Consider the following 6,134-nt stretch of genomic DNA (forward strand, 5'->3'; position numbering starts at 1 on the left):
TAACACCCCAGCAGTCCCACTTGTAATCGGGACCCAGAAATGCCTTCTCATTACTTACATCATAATCATCCCCTTACATAAATGCATAAAAATAGTGTTGAAACAGCTTTGACTCCCATAGGAAACATTCCTGTTCTCTCTCATCATTTCTATGGCACCATGCTCTTCAATCCCAAGTGATCTTTGAAAAGGCAGTAATACTCAAATCTTCCACATCAGGAAAAATCCAAGGTCTCAGGGAGCAGCTGGGCGGTTGTTTACCCCTCCTTTAGAGGCCGTGCAGCAAAGCTAAAGAACACTAGGTAGTGGCATTTAAAACTTTGGCTCATACAAATGTAAATTACAGGTTGTAACATGCTCTACACACATCTTACTTTTAACAATTCTGTCACTGGGGACGCCTGGGTGGCTCAGTTGGTTAAGCGGCTGCCTTCAGCTCAGGTCATGATCCCAGGACCCTGGGATCAAGTCCCACATCCTACTGCTTGCTCAGCAGGGAGCCTGCTTCTCCCTCTCCCTGCAGCTCCCCCTGCTTTTACTCTCGCTCACTCTCTCGCCTATGCTCTCTCTCTCTAGCAAATAAATGAATAAAATCTTAAAAAACAAAAAACAAAAAACAATTCTGTCACTGTTCATTTTTGCCAGCTCACACACACGCACACACACACACACAACTGGGCACCTTTGTGCTATGTGAAAACCCTGGGCCGTGTAAACCAGGACTTTTTCTTTTGTGTGTGAGGGTGTACAGTGTACTTTATTGATGGTCCACAACAAGGTAGGGCTCCCTAAATGCCTCTCCTTCTTCAGGGGTCTGGGATGGAAACTGTGTGGAAGGTAAGAGATTTTCAGTATATCAGGAGGTCTATCTGGGGCAAGGACTCCCCAGCACCTGAGCCTCTCCTGCTCTCCCTGGGGCTGGTGTTCCTGGGGCTCTTATTCCTGGGAGGCCATGTGGACCACAAGGTCCATCACCCTGATGCTATAGACAAATTCATTTTCATCACAGGAAACGAGCTTGACAAAGTGGTCACGGAGGGCAATGTCAGCCCTAGCATCGAAGGTGGAAGAGTACATGTCACTGTTAAAGCTGCAGGAGACAACCTGGTCCTCAGCACAGCCCAGGATGCCCTTGAGGGGGCCCTCTGCTGCCCACTTCACCACCTTTTTGATGTTGTCATATTTGGCAGCTTTCTCCAAATGGCAGGTCAAGTCCATGACCAACACCCACAAGGTTGGGGAAAGCCATGCCAGTGAGCTTTCCCATTTCAGCTCAGGGATGACCTTGCCCTCAGCCTTGGCAATACTGGTGGAAACAAGGACAATGTTGTGGACAGCTCCTCAGCCATCACCACTTACCTTCTCAGAAGGGCCTTCTACAGTTTTCTGGGTGGCAGTGATGGAATGTACTGTGGTCATGAGTCCCTCCATGATGCCAAAGTTGTTATGGACAACCTTGGCCAGGGGACCAAGCAGTTGGTGGTGCAAAAGGCATTGCTGACAATCTTGAGAAAGTTGTCATACTTCTTTTTCATGGTTCATGCCCATCACAAGCAGAAGAGGCAAAGATGATGACCCTTTTGGCTCTACCCTTCAAGCGAGCCCCAGCCTTCTTCAGGATAGTGAGGATACCAGTGGATTTCACGGTAAGTTCAGCACAGACCTCATTTTGTTTGATGTTAGTGAGATCTCCCTCCAGGAAGATGGAGATGGGCTTTCCATTAATGACAAGCTTCCCATTCTCAGCCTGGACTGTGTCCTTGAACTTGCCATGGGTGGAATTATACTGGACCATATAGACCATGTATCGAGGTCAATGAAGGTGTTATTGATGGAGACAATATTCACTTTGCTAGAGTTAAAAGCAGCCTTGGTGACCAGGCACCCAAAGTAGCCAAAGCCATTTAGTTGGGCCTTCACCATCATGTCTCAGGGACACAGCTGTTGTCAAATAGGGAGGGGCAGAGAGCCAAAGGGAGCCAGGATTTTCTTGAACAGAAGTTGAAGGAAATCTTGTAAAGCAAAGAGGCAGACGGTTGATTGCTACTTTTAGGCACCACTGTCTTATTCTTGCTAATGGAACACTGATTTTGTTAAGTATGGTCTGGCAACAGACTCAGGAAAGATGAGGGTGTCACCCAGCAGCATTGCCAGAATCTCAAATAAAAATATAGGACAGCCAGTTAAAACTGAATTTCAGACAAACAAGTAAGGGGCAACCCTTTTCACCCCATCCTCCATCCTCCCCCGGGGGTGAACTGTGATTGGTTAAGACAAGCGTGATAATCCTGTTACCCCTTGCTAAAGATTGGTTAGGAGGTGGGCATGTCACACACTTCTGACCAACTGCATATGGTGGAGAAATCTTCTGGGGGCTCTGGGAAAGATTTTCCTCCCTGATTACAAACAGAAGAACCAGTACTCGAGCAAGTGAGAGAAAGCACAAGAGCAAGCAATGTGGAAGTCCTTCATGCTTCGTGCCTTCACTAATCTCACGTGAAGGTATGTGCTGGGAACAGCAACAGTCATTTTGTCGCCATGAAGGAAAAGTCTTAAGTAAGTCAGAGAGATTGAGCCAGAACTCTGCCATTGTTGAACTTCTGACTGAGGCAGCTCTGGAATTCTTTTCACCAGACTTCTTGTTATGTGAAATAATGAATGTCCTCACTGTTTGAGCTTCTTTTAGTTGGGGTACTCTGTTTATGCTGCTGGGAGCATCTTAAATAATTCAGCTGAAAGTATTTTGAATCTCACTCAGTGGGTGTTAAATGGCTGTGGTTAATAGACCCAATCTTCTACCCAGATAAACAAAACTATTTTGTTATAACATCTCCTGGCCTCGTAATGTCGCTTGGCTCTTTCTCAACTTCTCACAAAAGAATCACAGAAACCCTCCCACAGACTTTTTGGGGTGGGCAGGAGACCATTTCTTGCTCCTTAGGATGGAATAATTATTAACAGTTCTCTGTGTCCTCAAAGTCACTGACAGCTTCAGAGATCTGAACTGGGTGCTTGGGGAGTGCTGGCCAGGCACGCCAGTTTTATGGGACAGGTGGATGCTGTTCCACAATTTGGGGTTTGAGATGGGCAACCTTTAGCCCAGACGAAGTTGAGGTTGTTGACCCTGAGATATCATTAGCCTCAGTGGTATCTGTGCTCTCACTTTTAATCCCAATATAGATAATACCCACTGTTCATTGGCTTTATTTCCAAACATTCTGAAGTGAATAAAATTTATGAAATGTTTACTGGCCACAATTTGTATATGTGGCAAACATTTTTACTTTTTAAAATTTTGAATAGATTATATATGCATATGGCATATACAGAATTCAGACCAGTACGTCCCCCATCCAGCCTGGTCTCCTTTTTCCCTTCTCCAGAAGCAGCCATTGTTATCAGGGTCTTGTGTATCCTTCCAGACTTTTGTATACCTGGACAAATATATAATATGTATAGCTCTTTTTAAGATACAAATGACAGAATATGGTACATATTAATTGTATCTTGGAGATTCTCCCACATCATTATTTTTTAAACTACCTTACTCTGTTCAAGAGCTGCATTGTCTTCTAATGCATGGATGTGCCATAACGTATTAGCTATCTCCAATTAACAGACACTTCAATGGACATTTGTCATGTTTTCTGGTTGGCCAACTTCTTTGGAACATTTTTCATGTTCGTGGAAATATTCACTCTCCAGTTTCCTTTGAAATTCCACCAACCAGCTGTACCCATGCCAATCTCCAAATCAGAAATGGACCCCAGGAGGAAATGGGCTTTGGGTAGGATACCTATTATGGCTGGCAAGGGTGCAGCATGGCCTTATGGCTTTGGGGACAGCATGGATTTCAAAGCCTGAGTTCCTGATGCAGAAGAGGTATTAGTGGTGCTGGTGTGAGTGACAGTTCCAACTGCAGTCAGGTTCTTGGTGGCAGTGCAAATTTAGCATCTAGTTTTTGGTGGCAGCAGAATTCTTCTGGGCCTTTCACACATCAGGCTATTTATATATGTGGTTTGTGGCTTTAATTCTTGAGGATTATCATCAAGCCTATTCTCTAGTCCTCACAGCCACGTTCTTTATAACAAACGACTTTCTGCTCATCAGCCAAAGTCACTTCTGCTGCTTGCAACCAAGAGCCCAGTCTGAGACAAATATTTTGTTTCCTTCTAATCTGTAGTTTTATCATCTATTTTGTAATTTGTATTTTCCTTGCATATACGTCTGTGTACCTGTGTGCAAGCGAATCTGTGGCATAAAATCCTAAAAATGGAAATGCTCTGAAAGAATATTTGAAAGACACATCTGATAAAGGAGTATCATCCAAAATATACAAAGAACACTTAAAACTCAACAAGACAACAATCCAACTAAAAAAATAGGCCAAAGACCTTACTAGACATCTCATCAAAGAAGATACATTAAATAAGCATATGGAAAGATGCTCTACAACATATATAGTCAAGGAAATGCAAATTAAAACAACAATGAGAAAAAAATTTTTTAATAAAATTCTGATTCTTTTCTGGAAGCGAAAATGTTCAATAACAGCCCCCAAAATCTGAAAAAGAATATTGAGTGGGAATTTGCCCTACAATATATGAAAATATGAATTTAAAGGTATATAAAGCTATGTAAACATAACACAAACAGATTTAGCAACCTACAATGAAGGGATAAAAATAGATCAGTGCAATAAAGTGCGAAACATCCATATATCTGTGCAAATGTTTATGGTTAGAGGCAATGCTTATTTATTTAGTTAGTTAATTTCGATAGTGGCAACATTTAAATCTATGAAGGAAGGGTGGCTTTTTCAACAAATCATGTGAGATAATTGGCTATCCACTGAAGAAAAAATAACATTAGATTGAACCTCCTCCCCATCACATCAAACACAGCTGGTACAAATAATTAAACATTTAGAAGGAAAAGGTTAAAATATCTTAAAGGTTTTTAAACTATAGTTTAAATAATATTGGGGTGGAGAATGCCTGCCTAAACAAGACACAAAACCCAGAAGAGCCATAAAAAACTGAGAGATTTGTTCTCAAAATTTAAAACTTCTGTTAAAAGAAATGCTCTAACAGAAGTTATAAGAAAAGGGAAAGTAAAAAAAAGGGGGGAAAGTGTGGGGGTAAATTATTGCATGGAATTAATATCCAGAATATACACAGAATTCTGACAACAATTATTTAAATCAACAGAGGATATGATCAGGAAACTCACAAAAAAATCCAAACCAAAAAAGAAGGAGGTAGAGGAGGAAAAAAAGGAGGTGGAGAAGAGGGGGAACAAGGAGAGGAGGAGGAGGAAGAGAAAAAGTAAAGGTGCTCAAACTCAATTATATTCAAGAAAAGTAAATTAAATGAAATATTTTTTTTTACCCATCAGATTGTTCAACATTTAAAAGCTTGCTTGTCTAATTGCTCTGTAATGCTCTAGTTGCAATATAATTCTGAAATGGTTTATAATTTCCAGTTTTAATGGTTTAAAATTTCCAATTTTATCTTTGATACAGGTTTATTTAGAAGTATTTTTTAAACTTCCAGATGTATAGGGCTTTAAAAATATTTTAGTATTGGTAATACATGAATTGTTCAACATCAAAATGTATAAGAAAGTGTAGAGAGATGGGAGACAAGGTGACCCCCCACCTCTGTCTTCTGGTCACCCCATCCCCTTTCACAGGCAGGGAGACTCCCCTCTTCATCATTGTAAGTTTCTTTTGTACCCTTCCAGAGACACTTTGTGCAGGTACAAACAAGTATTAATGTGGTCTTTTCCACATCATTTTTACTACAGTGACATGTACTATTCTGCATCTTGCCTCTCTTCTTAATAATATGTTAGGAGAGGGCGCCTGGGTGGCTCAGTTGGTTAAGCGACTGCCTTCGGCTCGGGTCATGATCCTGGAGTCCCGGGATCGAGTCCCGCATCGGGCTCCCTGCTTGGCAGGGAGTCTGCTTCTCCCTCTGACCCTCCTCCCTCTCATTCTCTCTGTCTCAAATAAATAAATAAAATCTTTAAAAAAAAAAAATAATATGTTAGGAGAGACAGCTATGTGAGTGAATGATATTAGCAGATTAAATTTTTTACTGAAAAATGTACATAGAGGGGCGCCTGGGTGG

General features: G+C 41.6%; 1 pseudogene; it reads right to left on the reverse strand.

Annotated features, from left to right (window-relative positions):
- Window positions 1–847: 847 nt before the first annotated feature.
- On the reverse strand, window positions 848–2,962 carry LOC118007409 (annotated as a pseudogene).
- Between the last annotated feature and the right edge of the window lie 3,172 nt (window positions 2,963–6,134).

This window comes from Mirounga leonina, unplaced genomic scaffold, assembly GCF_011800145.1.
Source record: "Mirounga leonina isolate KUSES-001 unplaced genomic scaffold, KU_Mleo_1.0 Mir_125, whole genome shotgun sequence".
Lineage (NCBI taxonomy): Eukaryota > Metazoa > Chordata > Mammalia > Carnivora > Phocidae > Mirounga > Mirounga leonina.